Source organism: Anastrepha ludens, chromosome 3 (genome assembly GCF_028408465.1).
Source record: "Anastrepha ludens isolate Willacy chromosome 3, idAnaLude1.1, whole genome shotgun sequence".
NCBI lineage: Eukaryota > Metazoa > Arthropoda > Insecta > Diptera > Tephritidae > Anastrepha > Anastrepha ludens.
The window spans coordinates 10,875,623-10,899,937 of NC_071499.1; the positions used below are offsets into that span (position 1 = coordinate 10,875,623).

The 24,315-nt window shown below is 38.5% G+C and overlaps 1 protein-coding gene across 1 annotated transcript in view; it reads left to right on the forward strand.

Moving 5' to 3' along the window:
• Positions 1-22,164: 22,164 nt before the first annotated feature.
• LOC128857019 (frequenin-1) overlaps positions 22,165-24,315 on the forward strand; it is a 151,959-nt gene continuing 149,808 nt past the window's right edge. Inside the window, exon 1 of the mRNA XM_054092534.1 lies at positions 22,165-23,683. The gene's annotated coding sequence lies outside the window, so the exon portion shown is untranslated. The remainder of the gene's footprint in view (positions 23,684-24,315) is intronic.

Here is a 24,315-nt window from a genome sequence, read left to right on the forward strand (position 1 = left end):
GGAAAGAAAATTTTAATTAGCTCTTAAATAATAATGAAGATGACGCACCTATTGGTACTGTATACATAGTAGAAAATAGGCTGGAATATCCCGATCTTAATGACACGAAAAGAGCAATAGAGAAGCTGAAAAACTACAAGTCAGGTGGTGGATTCTGTATAAATGCAGAGCTCATAAAAAATGGCGGAGAATAGTTGAAAGACATGCCTAAAGAATGATATACAAGCCTAATAGTCCCAATTTATAAAAATGGGGCCAAATTAAATTGCGCAAATTATAGAGGGATAGCTCTTCTCAACGTGAGCTATGAAATTCAATTAAACAGAGATCGTGGGCGATTATCAATGCGGTTTTAGAATAGGACACTCGACAACAGATCAGAGCTTCATCATGTCGCAGAAATTCGGAAAATATTATGAGTTCCACATTAATCTACACTGCCTCTTTATAGACTTTAAGCAAGCGTTTGATAAAGTCAACAGATAATATATAGACCCTAACCTAAAAGTACTGGGTATACCACAAAAATACATACGAGTATATTTGATCAATATAACTCTTATACACTCAAACGCTGAAGTAATGATGAATAGCGAAATATCTGACAAATTCGAAATGAGATCCGGCGAGAGGCAAGGTGACTCACTATCAACAATTTTATAAACAAAATAGCTCCAGGTGGCTCCAGGTCTTTTCGTCGACTTCAAAGCTGCATTCGACAGTACGAAAAGGAGTTACGTGTATGCCGCGATGTCTGAATTTAGTATCCCCGCAAAACTAATACGGCTATGCAATATGACGTTGCTCAACACCAGAAGCGCCGTCAGAATTGGGAAGGACCTCTCCAAGCCGTTTGATACCAAACGAGGTTTCACACAGGGGGACTCGCTGTCGTGTGACTCCTTTAACCTGATGTTGCAGAGCATCATACGCGCCGCAGAACTTAATCGCTCAAGCACAATTTTTTATAAGAGCGTACAATTCTTGGCGCATGCCGATGATATCGACATCATCGGCCTTAACGAATGGATCTGGTGGTGAACGAGGACAAAACGAAGCACCTCCTGTCTTCAAACAAACAGTCGGCGCATTCGCGTATCGGCACCCACGTCACTGTAGACAGTTATGATTTCAAGGTTGTAAGAGACTTCGTATATTCAGGAACCAGCATTAACACCGAAAACAATGTCAGTTTTGAAATGCAATGAAGAATCGCTCTTGCCAACAAGTGCTACTTTGGACTAAGTAGGCAACTGAGCAGTAAAGTCCTCTCTCGACGAACAAAACTAACACTCTACAAGGCTCTCGTCATGCCTGTCCTAACGTATGGCGCAGAAGTGTGGACGATGACAACATCCGATGAAGCGACTCTTGGAGTGTTTGAGAGTAAGATTTTGCGTAAGATTTTTGGACCTTTGCACTTGGGAACGGCGAGTATCGCAGGCGATGGAACGATGAGCTGTATGAGCTTTACGACGACATAGACATAGCGCAGCGAATAAAGATTCAGCGGCTACGTTGGCTGGGTCATGCCATCCGAATGGATACAAACGCTTCGGCTTTGAAAGTATTCAATGCGGTACCAGCTGGTGGTAGTAGAGGAAGAGGGAGGCCTCCTCTGCGTTGGAAATATCAGGTGGAGAAGGACTTGGCTTCACTTGGTGTGTTCAATTGGCGCCGGTTAGCACGAGAAAGAAGCGACTGGGGCGCTTTGTTAAACTCGGCCAAAATCGCGTAAGCGGTTATCGCGCCAATTAAGAAGAAGAAGAAGACAAGCTCAAGGTGACACAATATTTTGTAAATCCACACAAATATGCGCATATGTCGACGACATTGTGATACTTGCGAGAGGCCCTTCAGAACGTTTTCATGCGCTTAGTGCAAACTACAAGACCAGCAGGCCTCAATATAAATGAAGAAAAGGCGAAGTGAATGACACGACCTTTCATGATTGTCAAATCAGAATCGGAAATTATGTTATTGAAGTCATGCAAAAGTTTATATACTTAGGCGTACTACTCAGCATAAATAAGGATATGTTCTTATCTATACCAGACCGCATTCAGACAGTTAACGTAGCATATAGTAGCCACATCAAACTTATGAAGCCTTCATTGACATCGAAGGAAAGAAAACGACAGATCTACCAAAGTATATTATAATATAATAAGACCGGTAAGTTAATGACGTGAATTTACTGATGCGATTTGAAAGACAAATTCTTACAAGAATATTTGCCGTATACCATTAGAAGACGGTTCATACCGTGAACGGTATAATCACGAGCTCAATCTTTTAATCGCGAGAGGAAATGCAACGCGGTTTATAAAGTCTCAAAGGTTACACATTTTAAGAATGAGCAGCGAAAGAAATACCAAGAAAGTATTTGAAGCAAACTCTGAAGGAGCAAGAAGGAGAGACCGGCCAGAGAACATATTGGTTTCCAGGTGTAGAAAAAGATATACGAAAGATGAAAATCTCACAACACTGAGCGAAACCGGACTGTCGAGAAGAATGGAGGCGTATTGTAGAGGAGGCAATGGTCCATCCGGGACTGTTACGCAAAGCTGATGATGACTAGGTGGTTCAATAAGCTTTGCGGTTCGATAAGAAAAAAACAATTTTATGGTTTAAAATACATTTTATTATTCAGATTAGAGATCCCTGAACATTAATACACTTTTTCCAAAGATATTCTAATTTGTGAACTCCATTCCACAGCTCCCTCCACAGCTGGTATGACCTCATCATGTGATGAAAAATGCTTTCTACTCATGCATTTTTTTAGGTCTGGAAGTAGGTGGAAGACGCTGGGGGCCAAATCTGGTGCATGCGGTGAATGCACCATCAATTCGAACTTTAATTCATGGATTTAGCCATTGTCAAAATGCCCTTGTGACGCTGTGCATTGTCCTGCTGGAATATATTTTTTTTGTTTTTTGCAAACTGTGTATTTTTTCATGATTTTATTCCTTCAGCTGGTCCAAAAGTTTACAATAATATTCAGAGTTTATTTTGCTACCAGTTTGCAGGTAATCCATAAACACAATTCGTTTGGCATCTCAAGAAACTGATGCTTCCTTTCCTCTCCTTCTTGACCGATTTCGGGACACGAACTCGTTTCGGAGCCGAAGAACCGGGATGACACCACTCTTTAACCTTTTGCTCTGATTTAGGATCAAGGTGATAGACCCAAGCCTCATCCTTAGTGTTGAATCGATGCTCGAAATCCACTATGTCCTTACGAAAATGCTCTAAATGTTGCAGAGAAAGTCACACTCGGATGTGTTTTCGTTCCATTGGTAGCGAATGCGGCACCCTTTGAGCACACATCTTTCTGAGATCCTATTTTTTTGTTTTTTTTTTCCTTGTTCACCCCTCTCGGGAGCATAGGGCCTCGAAAAGTCTCAGTACTACGACTATCTATTTTAATTTCTGATTCAGGGTAGGTGATTAGCCTCCTGCCGCTACTTCTGAAACCCAAAACGTCAGTCAAAATATTTCTTAGACTGCCCAATGAGATGCCTAGGGCTTCTACTACATCTCGACATGATCGCGTAAGTTTAAATTAGATATTCATCTTTGCTCCTGGCATAATATACTTACACATATATAAGTACATACATTTATTCATAAATTCAGTCCCACACAGCCTGATAAATCTTTGCTCAGCCAAAGGCACTCAAAAGTACTTTGTGAGCATTCACGCTTCCCTTTTTTGGTGTAAATGTGTTGGTGAAAAATCTAATCCAACTCCACTCAGAACATACAAAATAACACATAATTCTAACACATTTACCCACATACATATAAGCACTAAAATGTTGGCAAGTATAACTGATTGTTGGCTTATTCGTAGATTCAATAAAATAAAAATTGCAACTACAGTGATTTTATGAATAAAATTCAGCACGTGTGCGCCATCCTTTAGCTCTCTTGCTGAAGCATAAATATGTATGTATCTATACATACACATACATATATCTATGTATGTATGTATATTTTTATTATATAATTTTTGTACACTCACAAGATGAAAGATACAATGAATTCCAAAATCAGCAGCCAACTGGCTCCGGCTTTTTGTATCGTTCACGTGGGATGATAAGCAAGTCGAGGTGAGGCTTGAAAACATGCGAAAATAAATGTTTTTGTGTGCGTAACTCTGACTATCACACAATCAGGGACGAAGGTGAAAGGTTAATGCACGGTGCAAAGCACTTTAAACTGGGCCACTAAGGTTGGAGGGCAAACAAAAAACACAAAAACACGAAAAGGCTTCACTTTATTGGAATCAATTTTCAAGTGAAGGAAAACCTATAATATTTATTTTAATTTGAATATTTCAATAGAGATAAGCTAAATGGTAGAAGTTGTGAATGTAGTGAATAAAAGTTTGCAATTAACTTTAAAGCAAGGCGATTACTTGTAGAAAATTTGTTTATAATTGAATTACGGCTTAAGAGCCGGTAGTTCACATAAAAAGCTGGAGAGGGTCGTGTGGTGGTTTCGCATTTTTTGTGTTGTATTTGTTATCTTTATTTCTATATTTCTTTATTTAAGTCAGTGGTAATTAATAAACTTAGTCAGTAAGGAGTAAAATAACAAAAAACTTGAGAACTAAAATTAAATCGATATTTTATTTGATAAATATTAAGACTCAATTAGTGGCTTAAATGGAGGCCTTAGCATCACAAAATCAAATCAAGACTTCTAGGAAACCGATTGAGCTCTTCAAGTCCTCTTGTAAGAGGGGCGAAATTGATTTGAGAACTTTAACATAAAATGGATTATAAGAGCGAAATTCTCTACATATTAGGCATATTGAAACTTATTTGGCAGAGTAGATCTGAACAGTCAATAGCACCGGATATTAAGGGGACAGATACCTGAGGATGGTTCCATGTGTAGAAGTCCACGCAAGTGGGGAAAGTTACTGATCGCCATTCACTTGGGAGTGGCCAGGACGATTCTTCTACATATGGTCCAAGCAGCTCACAACGTCCGGGATTAGCCCACGTATCCTCTGGTTAGCTTCCAAACACCCGTTCGGGAGTGAGCTAACGTGAGAAGGCGAAGCATCCCAGCATAGCTGGTTGTGCGCTGGGTTTGGGACCCGCCACTTAAAAAGCCCCCCCAATGAAAACAACAACAAAGCCTCGGATGAGAACTTCCAACACTGATGACGACCCCTGCAAACGAAATAAGGAATACGATTTGAGGGCATGCACCTGGAATGTCCGGTCCCTTAATGGGGAAGGTGCCTCTGCCCGGCTGGTTGATGTCCTCGTGAGAGTAAAGGCTGACATCACTGCCATCCAAGAGATGCGATGGACGGGGCAAGGTAAGAAAAACATAGGACCTTGCGACGTCTACTACAGCTGCCATGTAAAGGAGCGCAAATTCGGTGTCGGATTTGTTGTGGGAGAGAGACTTCGTCGCCAAGTACTGTCGTTCACTCCGGTGGACGAGCGTCTTGCAATAATCCGCATCAAAGCGCGATTTTTTAACATCTCGCTAATTTGCGCCCACGCCCCGACGGACGAGAAGGACGATGCGACCAAGGATTCTTTCTATGAGCGCTTGGAACGCTCCTATGAGCGCTGCCCCCGCCACGACATAAAAATCGTGCTTGGCGACTTCAACGCCAGGGTGGGCAAGGAGGGAATTTTTGGTCCCACAGTCGGAAAATTCAGCCTGCACAACGAAACATCCGGTAACGGACAGAGGCTGACCGACTTCGCCGGGGCCCGAAACATGGTAGTCTGCAGCACCAGATTCCAGCATAAAAAGATACACCAAGCTACCTGGCTGTCTCCTGATCGAAAAACGCGAAACCAGATCGATCATGTTGTGATAGATGGAAGACACGCTTCTAGTGTATTAGATGTACGTACGATCCGAGGAGCCAACATCGACTCGGATCATTACCTTGTTGCAGCCAAACTGCGCACACGCCTCTGTGCAGCAAAAAACGTACATCTACCTACGCAAAGAATGTTCGACATCGAAAAGCTGCAATCACAACAGACAGCCAGAAGATTCGCCACTCGACTCTCACTCCTGCTCTCAGAGAGCACTGCCCAACACACCGGCATGCGCGAGCAATGGAGCAACATTTCTCGTTCCCTACGTATCGCCGCCGAAGAAGAAATCGGATTCCGGCGAGCCCGAAAAAACAATTGGTACGACGAGGAATGTCATGCTGCCGCCGAAAGAAAAGATGCCGCATATAGAGCCACGCTGCGATCGGGCGCAACGCGAGCCATGTGGGATCGCTACAGAGAGCTGAAAAAGGAAGAGAGACGTATTATCCGACAGAAGAAACGAGAGGCCGAAATACGTGAGTGCGAGGAGCTTGAGATGCTGGCCAATAGGAACAACGCCCGAAAATTCTACCAGAAAGTTCGGCGGCTTACAGAAGGTTTTAAGACCGGGGCGTTTTCCTGTAAGAACAAAGACGGCGATCTGGTGACTGACGTACAGAGCAATCTTAAATTATGGAGGGAACACTTCTCGAACTTATTAAACAGTGACAGCTGCGCATGTCACCGAGAAAGTGAAGATCCCGATACCCCAATCGTTGACGACGGAATTATCGTTCCGTTACCCGACCATGACGAGGTGAGAATAGCAATATCACGGCTAAAAAACAACAAAGCCGCGGGCGCCGACGGACTGCCGGCTGAGCTATTCAAACATGGCGGCGAGGAGCTGGTAAGGTGCATGCATCAGCTCCTATGCAAAATATGGTCGGATGAAAGCATGCCTGCCGATTGGAATTTAAGTGTGCTCTGCCCAATCCATAAGAAGGGCGATCCTGCAATTTGTGCCAATTACCGCGGGATTAGTCTTCTAAATATCGCATATAAGGTTCTAGCGAGCGTATTGTGTGAAAGGCTGAAGCCCACCGTCAACCAACTGATTGGACCTTATCAGTGTGGCTTCAGACCTGGAAAGTCTACCATCGACCAAATATTCACAATACGCCAAATCTTGGAAAAGACCCATGAAAGGAGAATCGACACACACCATCTTTTCGCCGACTTCAAAGCTGCATTCGATAGTACGGAAAGGAGTTACCTGTATGCCGCTATGTCTGAATATGGTATCCCCGCAAAACTAATACGGCTATGTAGGATGACGTTGCTCAATACCAGCAGCGCCGTCAGAATTGGGAAGGACCTCTCCGAGCCATTTGATACCAAACGAGGTTTCAGACAGGGTGACTCGCTGTCGTGTGACTTCTTTAACCTGATGTTGGAGAGCATCGTACGAGCCGCAGAACTTAATCGCTCAGGCACAATATTTTATAAGAGCGTACAATTGTTGGCGTATGCCGATGATATTGATATCATCGGCCTTAACAACCGCGCTGTTAGTTCTGCCTTCTCCAAACTGGATAAAGAGGCAAAGCGAATGGGTTTGGTGGTGAACGAGGACAAAACGAAGTACCTCCTGTCTTCAAACAAACAGTCGGCGCACTTGCGTATCGGCTCCCACGTCACTGTAGACAGTTATAATTTCGAGGTTGTAAAAGACTTCGTTTATTTAGGAACCAGCATTAACACCGCTAACAATGTCAGCCTTGAAATCCAACGTAGAATCTCTCTTGCCAACAAGTGCTACTTTGGACTAAGTAGGCAACTGAGCAGTAAAGTCCTCTCTCGACGAACAAAACTAACACTCTACAAGACTCTCATCATGCCCGTCCTAACGTATGGCGCAGAAGCGTGGACGATGACAACATCCGATGAAGCGACGCTTGGAGTGTTCGAGAGAAAGATTCTGCGTAAGATTTTTGGACCTTTGCACGTTGGCAACGGCGAATATCGCAGGCGATGGAACGATGAGCTGTATGAGCTTTACGACGACATAGACATAGCGCAGCGAATAAAGATCCAGCGGCTTCGTTGGCTGGGTCATGTCGTCCGAATGGATACAAACGCTCCGGCTTTGAAAGTATTCGATGCGGTACCAGCTGGTGGTAGCAGAGGAAGAGGAAGGCCTCCTCTGCGTTGGAAAGATCAGGTGGAGAAGGACTTGGCTTCACTTGGTGTGTCCAATTGGCGCCGGTTAGCACGAGAAAGAAACGACTGGCGCGCTTTGTTAAGCTCGGCCAAAATCGCGTAAGCGGTTATCGCGCCAATTAAGAAGAAGAAGAAGATACCTGTAAACGGCCATATTTTCCTTGACTTTCATTAAAATTATTTAAAAAGAAGAAGTCAATATATTTTTTTTTCCAAATTAGCATACAATTTATTTATACATTAAAATAATATAAAATTCTTTTTTTTTTATTTTAATCATTTAACCGTAGATCGTTCTTTGTATCAAAAATGATACATTTCATATTTTAGAAGCCAATAAATTCGTCCACGTTGGCAACACTTACCTCAACTTTTATGACTTTGTTTGTTCCGTTGATATAAGCATTTTAAACTGAGTTTCAAATTTTAAAATCAAGTAGGCCGCGAGAAAAACGAAAACTTCATAATTCTACTCATTGTATCATATTTGATACATATGAAATTTTTAATGATTTAATGCGAATAGTTTTAGTTTCATCCTTGTTTTGACATTATTCGGACGTGTTTTTGTGAATAAGTGATTGTTAGTGAAGTTTGGTTCAAAAATATCGCGTCCACAATATTTAACTTTAGAGGAGCTGGTGAATAAAGTTCTGGATAACAGTTCAAACGATGAATCTGAAAATGGAAATTTTTCCAATTCAGAAACTGAGGCGGAGGACTATGTGTTTAAAAATGACTCAAATGAAAGTTTTTTATCAGATATTTCTGAGAATATTGGTCTCAACTTTGATATTGATCCGTTATATACTGCAAAAGATGGTACCATATGGAATCCAGAGCCATACACCATCGGTCGTTCAAGGGCGAAAAACGTCATTAGTTTGAGACCAGGTTACTAACTGTGCTTTTTTATATTACGATTTTTCAATTTACATACTGACTTACTTCTTTTAGGAGTAACAAGAAAAGCATCTAGCCGAGTTGGAAACATCCGAGATTCCATGCTATTATTTTTCCCTACATCGATTACGAAAATAATAATTGAAAATTCGAATAAGTATGGGAAAGAATTGCACGGAGATAAACATTTAGAAATTGATGAAGATCTACTTCTGGCTTTTCTGGCTGTTTTTATATTGGCTGGTGTATATAAGTACGTTAATACATATATTCAAAAGCTAAAATATCATAAATAAAAAATTGTTTTTTTGGAATACTTATATAGATCTAAAATTGAAACTTTGCATGATTTATTCGATACTACATATGGGCGACCTATATTTCGCACAATTATGACCGAAAAAACATTTTTATATGTATTGAAAGTTATACGCTTTGATGATGTACTTGGTCGACGAGAGAGAAGAAGTGAAGATAAATTTGCACCAATTCGCGATCTTTGGGAACGGTGGGTAAAACTACTCCCTACGTTCTATAATCCTCATGATTGCATCACAGTAGAACAATTATTGGGTTTTCACGGCCGCTGTAAGTTTCGCCAGTACATTCCGTCGAAACCCGAGAAGTACGGTATAAAGTTTTGGTTGGTCGTTGATTCCGAAACATGTTATGTTTGGAAAATATAGCCTTATTTGGGAAAAGGAATTACTTGAGTTCCAGAGCGCAACCAAGGCGAGCGGGTCGTACTTGATTTAGTAGAAGGATTGAAAGGTCACAACGTTACCATGGACAACTTTTTCTCGTCGCATACTTTGGGTCAAAAACTTTTAAAACGAAATCTAACAATGGTTGGAACAATGCGCAAAAATAAGAGATCAATTCCTCCAAAGTTACTTCAGTGCAAAAACATTCCTAGATTTAATTCAACTTTTGCATTTACTCCGGACACTACTCTTGTTTCGTATATGAGCCATAAAAACAAATGCACAATTGTTATGAGCACAATGCACCACGACGCGAATGTTCTAGGTAACTCAAAACAATTGCCAGATTTAATTTCCTTTTATAATTCGACGAAAGGGGGAGTTGATACGGTGGACAAAATGTTAACCTGTTACAGTTGCAAGCGAAAAAACAATCGTTGGACTATGGCAGTTTTTTCCAATATGATTGACATCTCAGCATTAAACACATATATTATATATAATGAAATAGATCCAAACTGGAAGTCTACAAGGAAGCACACAAAACGCAAGTGTTTTCTTCATGAACTTGCCATTTCATTAGCTAAACCATGCTCCCAACGTACTCAAAATGGCATGCTTTCGTCGATTTTCTTTACTGGCGTCGTCAACAGTGCAGACGAGAACGAAGCTGGATCATCAAAAAAGACTAAAATGGAAAGTTTGGAAAAAAAGAATCGAGCAAGATGTTGTATGTGTTATAGTTCCGGAGAAAATAAAAACAAATGGACCTCTTTATATTGCAGCAAATGCAAAAAACCTTATTGTAAAGACAAACATATGGAAAATATTTGTACAAAATGCGTCAATAAAGCTTAAATTTATAACTATCTCAAAATCTAGTTAAAAACACATTGGCTTGTTTCATTTTTAATAATAATTCAGTATGTATCAAAAAAGATACACGGTATAGAAGTGCGAAGTTTTTTGTAGGGCTGATCTACTGATCTGCAGCAGCAGTTGTTGCATTTTTACCACTTTTATAAAAAAAAAATACAGAATATGCCTCTTATACGCGTTCGAAGATTCCATTTTATTTTTTAACAACACGTGCTTCTCTCCGCGATTAAAATCACTTGTTGAATGCACAATATATCAAAGAAAATACAAATAGTTCCGTTATATTCCGCGCATAATTTTTTATATGCAAAAATCGTACAAAAGTGAAATTATGGGTAAAATACGCACGAACTTATGGACTGACCTGTACTCATAATTATATAAATATGCATGTATGTGTCTGTGCAGCCAATTAGCGCCTGACACCTGAATAAATCAAAAAAAAAAAAAAAAAATCAAACAAATTCACTCCAGAGCCCACACTGCCAGGCTCATAAATTTTAAGTGCGTGTGCACCTGCCATAAACAGAAATATTGAATATATCAAGCCATTACAAACGATAAACGCTCACGTAAGCATACAAATACATGCACATACCAACCAAGTAACCATTGCTTACAAGCATACACAAATACACATAAATAAGTCTTATGAAGCATATTTCGTCCCAAGCTACTAATTATTTACTCGTTTTTCGTCATCCAGGGAATCCGCAAACTCATACTCGTATTTTGCTGCAACTCCTTGATTGCTGATATTTCAGCAGATTAGCGAATAATGGCCCTTATTTGACTGCCAATATTTTTATTCTGTTTTTGGTTTTAACAGCAATGAGCCTTGTTTATTTTCAATTGTATTATTATTTATTGTTATTGTAATATAAATACTACACATACTTGAGCAAAGCGCATTACCTAGCTGGGCCTTGAGTGCAAGTTTACAATTAAACAAAATTCATACAATAAATTTAGCCAAGAAGTATTAAGATTAGTTATTTTCGTCGTAAAATAACCAAAATTGGTAGTATTAGTCCGCACTTACTCACGCAGGGTGTGTAAATTGCGCCGCACTTCTTAAAAAATTGCTACACCTTTTTACCTAACTCTGTTTAGTTCGCACCTATTGTAATAGCTGAGTGTCTTGAACGATTTTTTCTGATGATTTCACTTGTGTTTTTAAGAGAATAAACACTGGAGCAATTCCATGCAAAGTGATTCAAGTATTTTGGACTTGGTTGTAAATTTTTCTATTCTATTTGTAGGATTGAGTAAATAATAATAAAATATATATGTAAAAGAAAATATTAGCAAAAAAAAAATTGTGAAAAAATTAATAATTTTCAAATTTATATCAGTGTTGTAGATAGTAGGTCAGAGTTTTTTAAAGTTAAATATCTTCTGTTCTTTTCAACATTTTCATTGTTTTTTATCAAAATATAAAGGGTGATTTCTTAAGAGCTATAGCAAAGTTTCTCAAAAAAACACTGGTAAAATTCAGAAAAATGCATGCAATTTTTATTTAAATGTTGACCGCGACTGTGCTTCAAATGGTCCATCCGATTAGTCCAATTTTAGCATACTCTTTCCAATGTTTCAGCCCGTAAGTCACATATAAATGCTTTAATGTTGTCTTCCAATGCGTTAATTGAAGCAGGCTTGTCTGAATAGACATGAGCTTTAACATAGCCCCACAAAAAATAATCTAAAGGCGTTATATCGCACGATCTGGGTGGCCAATTGACAGGTCCCGAACGTGAAATAAAATGTTCACCGAACTCGTCTCTCAACAAGTCCATTGTTACGCGTGCTGTATGGCATGTGGCACCGTCTTGCTGAAACCACATGTCGTGCAAGTCAAGCTTTTGCATTTTGGGCAAAAAAAAGCTGGATATCATTTCATGGTAGCGCTCACCATTCACAGTTACGTTACGATTCGCAGCATCTTCGAAGAAGTACGGTCCAATGATACCTCCAGCCTATGAACCGCACCAAACTGGGACCTTTTCTGGATACATTGGTAGCTTTTCCAATTCTTCTGGCTATTCTTCACTCCAAAATCGACAATTGCTTATTTACGTACCCATTGATCCAAAAATGAGCTTCGTCGCTGAACACAAATGTTTCGATAAAAAAGTGTATCTTCGGCGAACTTCACCAAAAATTCTGCGTTGCGGTAGGTCGTTCGGCTTCAATTCTTACACCAACTGTATTTTGAAAGGCTTCACACTTAAATTCTTTCGCAAAATTTTCCACGTTGTTGAGTAACAGAGGTCCAATTGCTGCGAACGGCGACGAATCGATAATTGATGGTCACCATTAACACTGGCCGATACAGCTGCGATAGTTTCGTCAGTTCGCACTCTACGTAAGCGTGTTGGTGGTTTGATGCCCAATAATGTAAATTTGGTTCTAAATTTAGTCAGAATATCTCGAATAGCCGCTTCAGTGGGTCGATTAAACTGACCGTAAAATGGAAGAAGCTCGCGATAAACTTTCTTAATAGAACACGCATTTTTATAATAAAATTCAATGATTTGCAAGCGCTGTTCGTTAAATTATAGACCAAGCCCGTTAGTTTATTCTGCAACAAACACCAACAGACTTGACCGAATAAGTTTCAAACATTGTATAAAATTTAAAAACATTTAAAAAAATTGTATGAAAAGATCGAAACAATTAAAGAAATATAAACATTTTTTAATTAGAATTTAGAAACAAATGTAAGCTTGCGATTTTATGGTCCATTAAGTCTTAGTGTAATAAAGTGTAAGTTTGAAGTCGCTCAAAATTTTTATTGATTGTTACCAACTTTTTTCTCTGAATGTGTTGTACATTTTCTTCCTATAACGAATGCATTTTCTTAATGCAAATACTTTTCTTTTCGTTAGGCCTTTATAAAAATATAGTTCAACAAAATCAGCGCATTTTAGAGTTTCCAACTTTTTGCGAGAGGACTGACGAAATTTCCGTAAATTGAATTTAAAAAACGATAATTTTTTTTTAATTGTTTATTTTTAATATTCATTATTATTTGACTTCTCCACGTAATCCCCATTAATTTTAATACATTTTATTTTTAATTAATATTTATCTGTAAGTCCGCTGTTGCAAACAGCCTTCAAAATCGCGTTTTGTAGCTTCTTAAGTTCAGCATTTACCGCATTTGTTATCTCTTTATTGCTACCAAAGACTTTTACTCTAAATTTTTTTCAAATCATACGCCGCCAGATCCGGAGAATATGGCGACGGACGAATTCTTTCAATGCAAGAAAGCGCAGTGAAGTTACTTGTCGTTTCAGCAGTGTGACCTGGCGGTGTAAGAAGTCGCGGCTCAGATCCTTGCTTTTCTTATTTTCAAGTAAGTTTTTGAATATTTTTGGAAGCAGTTTTCAGTAAACCATTTTGCAGTTACGGTCTGAGAAGAATCTAATGGAATAGCAGCAACAATTTTTGCTCTGGTGTAGTAAACCGAGATCATCGCTTTTCTTGCTAACTTTTGCTGCCTGGCTTTCACAGCTGGTTTTGCTACATTCGGGCGCCATACCATGGACTGGTGTTTGGTTTCCAGATCATACTTAAAAAACCCAGCTTCATTACCAGTTACAATTATACTAAAGTTGCTCTCCGTTTTCGAATTTTCTGAACAAATATTGAGCAAAATTTACTCTAGCTTCATTTTGGCTCTGATTAAAAATTTGTGGAACCCATTAAGCATATTTCTTTGTATATTGCAATTCATTGTGCAATATACTGCGGTACTGCTAAAGCATTCAAGCTCAATTCACTGGCTGTGTCCCTCGTATGTTTTCGTAAATTTTTCGCTTCACCAGGCAGAGCTACATTTATCTCGTCGTTCTACGATTTTGGCCATCCTTCCCGAGGCTCATCTTCCACAGTAAAATGTCCAGTTTGGAATCTTTGGAGGAGGAGTAGGCCTTCCCCTTCCTCTGATACCACCAGCTGGTAACGCATCGAACACTTTAAGCGCCGGAGCGTTTGTTTACATTCGGACGAAATGACGCATCCAAGCGAAGCTGGTGGGTCTTTATTCGCTGCGCTATATCTATGACGCCTTTTTATTACAGGAAATACCGAAGATTGCTCAAATAATAAATATTTATATAAATAAAATTTATTCAGGCCGATATGATTTCTTTATCAAAACTTGAAGCTAAGCATAACTTCCAATTGACTATGTGTTGTTATTGCTGTTGTAGGACTACTAAAACAACCAACATGAAACACAAGACATTATTGGCTTACGTCATTTTACTGCGCCTCCACTATCGAAGTATTGGGCAACGTGAAATCCTTAAAAACATTTTGTACACGCAATAAAATTCAGTTGTTGGGATGTTTGCGACTACGATAAATTTCCATTGATAAAAATTTCTACACCAATGTGCCGCAGCAGCAGCGAAATGCTCGGTAGCGATATAATAAAAAACAAAACAAAAAAAATTCATATAAAATGGTTGAAATCGAGGCAGAGCTACTAGAGCCAGCGGCAATAGGGCAATAATAAATAAAAGCTGCAGCAAGAAAAACATACGACATATAAATTTGCTACCCCCCCAAAGGCACTGATAAAAAACAAATAACGCAACACAAGGCCTTATGAGTACTTCAGTTTACGCCATGCACACGCGCGTCTGTGTGTTCTGAAACATGAGCTGCTTTGGCCAGACTGGCAACCGCAAGAGCAGAAGTTGCTTGCACGCAACAAAACGCCCACAACAAACGCAAATGTGAAACTCAGTGGCAACAACAGCGGCAAGCAGCAAAAAACTCACCGTCAAAGTTGATTATTTTTTCACATTTTTACTTGCGTTGAGTTTGCATTCGATACGCGCGGCATAGTTCGATTTTCATAGAGGCAGAAGTGTAAGTAAGAAAGCCAGTGAGTCGAGCAGCCATCGTTGGGGGGCATTTTTGTCAGCCAGTTGAGGCAGTCGCGCTATTAATTGAGTTACTGTTGCTATTTTAAGCAGCTAAGTACACCGAACCTTGCAGTCTTTTGTGTTTTATTTGTATTTGTTGAATTTTATTAGGTTAGCGCGTGCTGGTCTTTAAGATGTTTTATGCGTTAACAGAGATTTACAATGGGTAATTCATATACGTATGTGTGTGTGTGCGCAGTTTTAAAGGGCATTTAACACGCAGACACTAACATTGTGACTAAGTTAACACACATACATGCCCAACTCACTCAAGCTGTTTGTCATTAACTTCTCTGTGTAGCTGAAATTGCGATAACAGCGCAGTTAGTTAGTTAACAGCTGTGTTTGATGTTCGTTATAACAGTGACTTTCCACTCGCAACTAACTAAGCAGTCGCGGCGAGTCTGCTCAACGAATGTTTAATGAGTTTTAGTTTTTCTTCTCAGCTCTTGCGCTCAAAGAGTTTGGAATAGTTGCGAAAGCTAATTTTTTTTGAGCGAGCTTTCAATTTGAATTCGCAAGGATATCTTTGGTGATTCTGTTCCTATGATTGGCCTTGTTGTTAGCATCTAAGTAAAAATAGATATGTAACGGCCAATGCTCGTATTCATTCATTCAGTAGCAGGTGATTTGAACGAAATTTGCATATCATATCAATTTCTTTATCAATGGTGGTGCTGATGAGCTTTGAATATGCAAGAATTGGATTTGGTGGAGTGTTAAGTTACTCATACGCAATGTAGGGCGCGCTTGATGTATAAGAATGACATTAGGCCATGGTATATTATATAAAAAATACACCCAACTTAGAAAAGCATGCAAAAAATCCTTAAAAAAATTAATTTCACATATGATAAATTTGGCGATATGTTCCACAACTTAAAAAAAATAGTGTAAAACACCAAACATTTTCCCAAAAAGCCTTGTAAAAGACGAAATAATGAAATCCATATTACAGACGTATTTATACAACAAAAACAAGGAATTTTAATTACAAAAATTGGTTTACAGTGAAAATAGTAAAATTAGTGTACATATAAAATTCAAATTGAAATTATGAAACAAACCAATTTTGCAACTATTCATCGCTACTTGATAACAAGCGGTCAATTTTATTACGGACTGGACCAAAAATACTGCCATCAAGATATAACAGATATGTCCAGCCCATGTTTCGGGTGTTATTCGAATTATTAACGGCTTCTGTTAAGGTTTTCTTTGTACCAAAGTCTTTTATTAGCGACGAGCTGCTTATACTAGGTGGCGCAAAACTAGTCATCCAATCGGAAAACTGATAATCTTTGCAAATGCCGTCGTACATCAGTCGGCAAATGGTTTTCTACGAGGAGCTTTTTCATGGCAGATATACACTTGGAGATATACCATTGTCTGTTGAGGGGCGATCGCTATTAGAAAAAACTTTGTAGTTTATTTTGTTGTTTCATGCAAAAAGATTCGAGCCTAGGCACTTTCGAATAGTAGTCACGTACCAACCCATTCAGCTACGATGACCCCAAAAGCCAGAACAGCATTTATAAAAGCTCGACCTAAGGCCGCATGATTTTTAGCGTTTAAAAAATTGGAGTTTTAGAAAAAGCGAATATTGAACTCTAAGTGCTCACAGCTTCTGCAATAGGTGTTGTATGGAACTCCAAGCTTTTCCGCATGAGTACCGATCACCAGTTGACCAATGAACACCGCACCATTGAATGGCGGGGGAGCCCCATCACCTTCTATCGTACTGAGGCCATATAGGTTTTGATTATGTACAATACGTAAAAAGTATTTTGATTATTTTTGTTATGTAAAAAATTACTTACACAAATTACTTATTCGCTTTGGTAAATTTCATTCAACTACTTCTTTTAATCTGAGTAAAATGAAAACTCATCACTTATTGTAAGAATTTGATGTGGTGCCCATTTTACTTCACCTTCTTCACTCCTATACAAACCGTCAATGCCCTATCATCGTCATTCCAGTCCAAAATTACTTCGATTGCTATGGGTCCGCTTTGGTACCTTTGCATTGGTGCATTGGAAAACTGGTCAGGGAATGCCTGACCTCACTTTCGACTGCGTCCGAATTCTTTGACTTAAACCTCATATAGGTTCCGGGTCACAGCGACATTGCGGGAAACTGCGAGGCAGATGATCTGGCCAGACAAGGGACATGTGAGGTGATCTGCCCGCGAAAGGAGAGATTTGTGACCCCCCTGACTCCCTGCGGTCTGCTCCTGGAAATATAGGCGTCGCGCCAACTCAGCGAGCTTTGGGCAAGTACACAAACTTGTAAGATCGCGAAGTCCTTCTGGCCACGTGTGGACCAAGGACGCTCGGGCGAGCTTCTGAGGTTGATAAAATACCAACTCTCGAATCTCGTGGGTTTTCTCACAGGTCACTATGCGCGAGGAATGCCTGCTGTGAGACTTGGAATTACCTCAATTCCCTTTTGCGATGGATGTATGGAGGATGAGGTCGAATCATCTCAGCAACTTCTCCTTAGCTACCCTGCTCTGGCGGGGCTAAGATCCAGACATCTTGGCTCTTACTTCTTTGCTGCGCCTGCTGACATAGCTGGCGCTCAAATTAAAAATCTGATGAATTTCATCAGCCGTCAACCGCTTTGACGCAAACACAGCGCAGTCATCGTTCGTAGTCAACACAATCTAAATCCACCCTCCTAACTATCCCAGCACCCCCTCTCCCCGCCCTCTTCCCGCATCCCATCAGTCTTCCTGTCTCACCTCACCTCCTTCATAATGGTACCATAAAGGACGAAACCGTTTTTCCTCGTCCAAGTGCGCTCATTCCTTGGGCAACCATACCAACCTAACCTAACCTACCCCTTGGTCATCATGTAGAGTATATGACTTGCTGGAAAGCGCAACACTTTATAAATTTTAATTTGATATCGGGGATGATACACGAAGTGCATCCCAGGAGTCAGAGTGCAAACGAAAATATTTTCCAAACCTTTGCAGTAACATAGTTTGTTCTCTACAAAGGAAGTCAAGAGCTTCTGCGATAGGTTGCCCTATCACTAAATTTTCAGTGACAATTTAGTGGTAATGCAAAAATGCCCAACCCTGATATGGGGAAGTGCATAGAAAGGTACACTTCGAGTTATAGGAAAATTTTCGTATAGAGTTTAAGAATATTTTTACTTTTCTTCAAATAACAACTCATATTTTATTGATCATGATGAATATGTAAAATATTTTTCCTTGAGAGATAACCGAAGAACATCACAAGCTGTAATTTTTTTATCAGTTGATAATTTTGCTATTCCACTATGCAGTGTATATTTCCACTACACTTTGTACCTATTTTTGAGATGAGTATAAAATAAATTTAGTTTTTATTTTCTATTGATTTTTTGGCAAAACATCTTAGAAAGCATAAAAATTCCTTTACCTTGAATATAAAGGCCACATGCTGTTAAGTACTCTTGTTTGCTGCTTTTCCACAAAATTTGCATTTTTTATGATTATTACGTAGATATTACTCAATTTATATCTATGTGTGTACACCTGTGTTCAAAATATTAGGAGCGCGAGGAACAACGATTTTTTAAAGTTTTGTTTGCATATTTTTTTTGAAAATTATAGAAAAAAGTATGGTAGAAAAAAAACACATAAAAAACTCCAAAGTTTGTACAAAATTCACAAAAGAAATCACAAATTAAAAGAAATTGATATTCAAATTTTTTACTTGTTAATCAGAATCTTTACAAAAGTTCAAGGTATGCACTATTATGATCCGCTCAGGTCTAGTATCATAAACCGTAAGTTTGAAGTCGCTCAAAAGTCGCGCTGATTTTTGATAATTTTTTTTTCTACCCATATTGAGAATTTTTTTCCATAAGTAGCACATCCGGGAAGCCTTTTATATAGAAGAAAATGCTCACAATCTAAGTACAAAGAAAAGGAAAAAATTAATGTGAGTTTGGATCTACTTAAAACTTGCGCATAAATCACATAGCTCAGAATTCTAAGTTTTGTACAAAATTCGCAAAAATTTCACAAATTAAAAAAAAAGTGCCATTAAAATCTTCCAATTTTCTATTTTTTAATCAGAATCTTTTGATAATTTCAATGTACGCAGTTTTATAGTCCATTCAGTTTTAGTATCATAAAGTACAATATGAGTGGGAGACCGTTAAAAAATCGTGCTGATTTTGGATATACTTGTTTGCATCACATGTTGAGAATTTTCTTCCATTTAAAGGACATATCGGAAGTCTTTTATATGGAAGAAAAAGGAAATGCGCACCAACTCAGCGAAAAAAAGAAATAAAAAAAATTAACGAAAATTTAGAGGTACTTGAAACTTGCACTTTGTTAAACTAATATTGGATGGCTCAAAAAGCTGCGTTCTCAGAATTTTGGCAGAAAATCTCGAAAAAAAATATGTATATATGATATTTGAAGTTTTGATATATTTTTTTTATTTTTATTTGTATTTAACGAGAACTTAGAGCTATTTAAAACTTGCATTTCTTTAAATTAATATTGGGTGGTTAAAGAACTGCGCTCTCAGAATTTTTGAAGAAACTCTCGAAAAAAAAATGCAGACATATATTTGAAGTTTGATATATTTTTTTTATATTTTTATTTATATTTAACGAGAATTTAGAGTTACTTTAAACTTGTACTTTGTTAGCCTAATGTTAAATGGGCTATACAACTTCGTACTCAGAATTTTGTTAGAAATTCTGAACAAACAAAAAAAAAATGGTTGGAAGCCTTTTGTGTGAAAGAAAATATTCACAACCTCATCGAAAAAAAAATGACAAAAATCAACGAGAATTTTCAGCTACTTAAGACTTGCATTTGTTTAAACTATTATTGGGTGGCTAAAAAACTGCGTACTCAGAAGTTTGGCAGAGACTCTGAAAAAAAAATTTATATAAATATATATTGGAAGATTTAATATATTTTTTTGAAATTTTGTGAATGAAACAATTTGAGTTTTATACCAATCAAGTTTGGAACTCTGAGTTATATGATTTGTTTTGTAGAATATGCTAAACTTTTATAGAAAGAAAAAAAAAAAAATCAAAACTGGAACAAAATTGAAATAGTTCAAACTGTGTACTTCTTTGCAATCCTATTATTTTGAGCGATGGTGCATCTTTTTTAAGAAATTAATAATAGAATTCATACGCAAGCATTTTATCAATTTGTAAAAATCCAATAAACAAAATAAAAGTGCGCGTAATAAAACAGAAAAGGTGTGAAAAAGTGAAGAAAGTGTTGTATATTTACGAATAAAAAGTAATTGTTAAATAACCACACACAGAAATTTGTAGCTTCTTTAGCACAGAATCAGAAATCATAAGATAAATTGTTGAAAACTTAAGAAAATTAATGTTTAGTAGCGTGCGAGTGAATGCTTGCTGTCTTGGCTATTGCTCATGGCAGTTGCTTCGAGGTGAGCACGTTTCACCACACTCATGAATTTCCAACACACACGCGGACACACAGGCATATCGTGTGCAGACATGGTGAGTTTCGCAAACGCGGCCCGCTGGCGCCTAGAAGTATACTAATATACAATGAGGGAAACTACATATAATATTTGTGAGGGCATACACCGCAATTGATATACAGGCACACATGCATAGGTGTACACATACATAAGCACAGACGCACACACATATATATATATATAGATAAATTTTTGTGCATGTGTGCCTTTCCTATAGGGCTCAGCTGCTTACTGAAAGCAGCCTCAAGAACAACTCAAACTTGTAATTGACTCAAGATATTTGCCCTTGCTTGTAGTGGTGAGAACTCAACACGCTTTTAGTGGTTGTTGAGCTACTTCCACGCTAGTTGTTATTACCAATTTCTCTAGTACGCTCATACTTACCTAAGCGAAAGGTGCGAGCATACGGCTTTGAGAAGAATTTCACTCAAAATGCCGACTCCTGCTGCTGTCTGCATGCTGCTTTTGAGTGTGCAAGTGCAGGCGTGTGAGCCTGCTCATTGTTGCGAAGCTTTTCACTGTCGTTTGCTTGTTCATCGTTCAGTCGTATTTTCAAACGCCAAACAAACACAACGCAGCGCGGCAAAGTCGTACTTGCATAAACGGGTTACTCTGGCACTTTTGCAGCGAGCAAGCAAAAGGACATAAGGGCAGATAGACTGACAGTTAGTGGAAAAAACACAAAAAAAAAAATTGAAATTTAGGAAGTGAGATAAGAGTGCTGTGCTGGCGGTGAGCTGTAAGAGCATTACATAGCAGGAAATTTGTGAATGAATAATTAAAAGAAACGGAAAAAATAGAAACGAATATTAAAATATTTCGGAGTGAAACGAAGTGAGCTGAGTTGGCATGCAAGAAGGTGTGCGAAGCGCGGCTTTTGAGGACATGCCTACCTATTAGTGAATATATGTGAATGTAAATGTGTTTGGCGGAACATGTGCGGCTGTTCGCAGACTGACAGGCAGACAATTCTAAACGTAAATTATATTTAGCCTGAAGTATTTTCGTGTGTTTTTTTTCAAAACTTGAGGGCACACATTTCATGGCTCACAGCAGGATATGCTTTTGACGCTTGTTGAGGGTATGCGTTTTTATTGTTTTTGTAGCCAACAGTTTGGACTGCTTTCAGCTGCAGACAACGAGCGAGTTGCCTTCAAGTTGGCTATGCAGCTGGTGCATGTTTCCCTTTCGCCCTTTAGTGAGCCGCACGTCTGACTTGCGCTGAGTTGCACATTTCATTTATTACTAATATTTGTATTTCCTGTTTGTTAACCCAGCTGGCTACCCGCTGTCCCAAAATAGGCAAAAAACATATAAAAAAATATTAAAAAAAAAAACAGGGAAAGCCATGGCTCCAACGTTCTGCCTAAACCGTACACTCTAACGCGCCATGTGATTTTAAGCACACGCACGCTATCATTCATGCTGACATGTTTGCGTGCGTGCGTGTGTGTGTGTGTGTATGCCCACAGATTTGTAGTATTTGCGGGTCATAAGTTACAGCCCCACTGTGTGGCAAACGCGACTCTTTCGAAGCGCGTGAAAGCGCACGCATAAATGAAATTTTCGGCCTTGCGGGCTGATGTCCTTTTATTTATTTTGTTTTTGTGCTTTTGATTTCATTTGCGTTTTTCCACTTGAATTGTGAGTAGCGTAGACAATCTATAAAAACGGACCCAAATTTTCTATGACATTTGCCCTTTTTACGATTTATGTCCTATTTTAAGGTAACGTGCGCTCTTCCCCCCACCAACTCAGTGTTTTTGTGTGCGTGTGCGTGAACCACTTTGGGAATTAGTAAAAGCAAACTTTCACAAATACTTGGCCAATACTTACATAAAAAGGTGAAAAAATAAAAGTTATTTTGAAAAAAGCTAAAAAATGTTAAAGCGAAAATAGCAAAATCCAAAGGATTAACGGAGCGAAAAAATTAAGCGCCAATGCAAATAGAGCCGAAAGTGAAGTGACATAAAAAATCAAGCAAATTTCGTGAAAGCATTGGACTATGAATAGCAAAATGAAAGAATAACAAACCGTAGAACAACAAATCCTTGGCAGCGAAACGTTAACAGTGTCGCAGGTCCTTCTGCCTCAACTGAACTGCGCCGCATACAAATGTCAGAGGGATTATGTAAACAAATGTAAATTTGTTTTTGCCTTGTTCGGCATATTTACACCAACTAGGGTATTCGCTTGTCCCCAACCAGCTATACGCGCCGCCATTCAAGTGTACAGTATTACAGAAATACATACATACACACACACACACACACACACACACAGACACACACACATACAAAGTGTTGGCACGGCTTCGTAGTCAGTCGTGCGCTCGGTCTGCAGCCTCCAGGCTCTTCACTCAGCAAATATAGTAGTAAAAAGAAAAAAAAAAAAAAAACAGACAAGACAAAAATAAACAAAAAAAAGTGGAAAGAAAAAATACTAAACCAAGAATTTATTTTATTATTTATCCTTTTTTTCAGTGTAAAATCCGGCAACTGTGTGTGATTTTTCGCAGCTCGAAGCTGTTGTGCTTTGTTTAAAATAAAAAGTAATCCTCTCTCATGCAAATTAAACACAGGTTACAAGCTTAAAGGCTTATGAGCCGCTTCTGAAAAGAGTTTAAGTGAAAAAGTTGTTGTTATTATTATACATTTTTGCAAATTTTGGCATTAAAAAGCGCACAAGTCGGTATACATTTTTCATGGATTTGCTATGAACAACATGTCGACATGGTGAGTACTTCACTTTTTTGCGTTGCATAAATTTATAAAAAAATAAGACAAAAAAACAAAAAAAAAAACAAAAAAGAAAGTTTTAATAAAAAAACTTTTAGCAGTAGAATGAAGCGCAAAGAGGGGTAAATGAACAAAGGGATAGCTAAATTAAGATTTCAATTGACTTAACTTTATTAAACGCACAAAAGGATGTCTATATGATTTTCTCAGAAACTGGGAGAGCAGAGAGGAAGAAGTCGATTAAGTTTTACTTTTAAAAGTAACCTTATTTCAAGTTTTGACTAACTTGCAGCTCTAATCCAGTGGTCTCCAAACTATGGCCCGCTATTGGCATCCATCTGGCCCCATCAAGACTAGTGACAACAATATGGCCCACGACAGCTAATGTTTTACTGTTGTTACTATTGCTGTTATAATTTTAGTGGAGGGGAATGAAAATACAATGATAGTTACTCGATTTTATTTACTTGCACGGTAAAACTTTACGACAGAAATATGAAGTGCCTAAGCATATTAATAACTAAAAAATTATTAATTGAATCTTGTACCAGTAAAAGGAAAAAAATACTAATGAGACTTATGTAGTTGTGATTTTCTACCGACCATTGTTTGTAGTTGTGGATTAATTT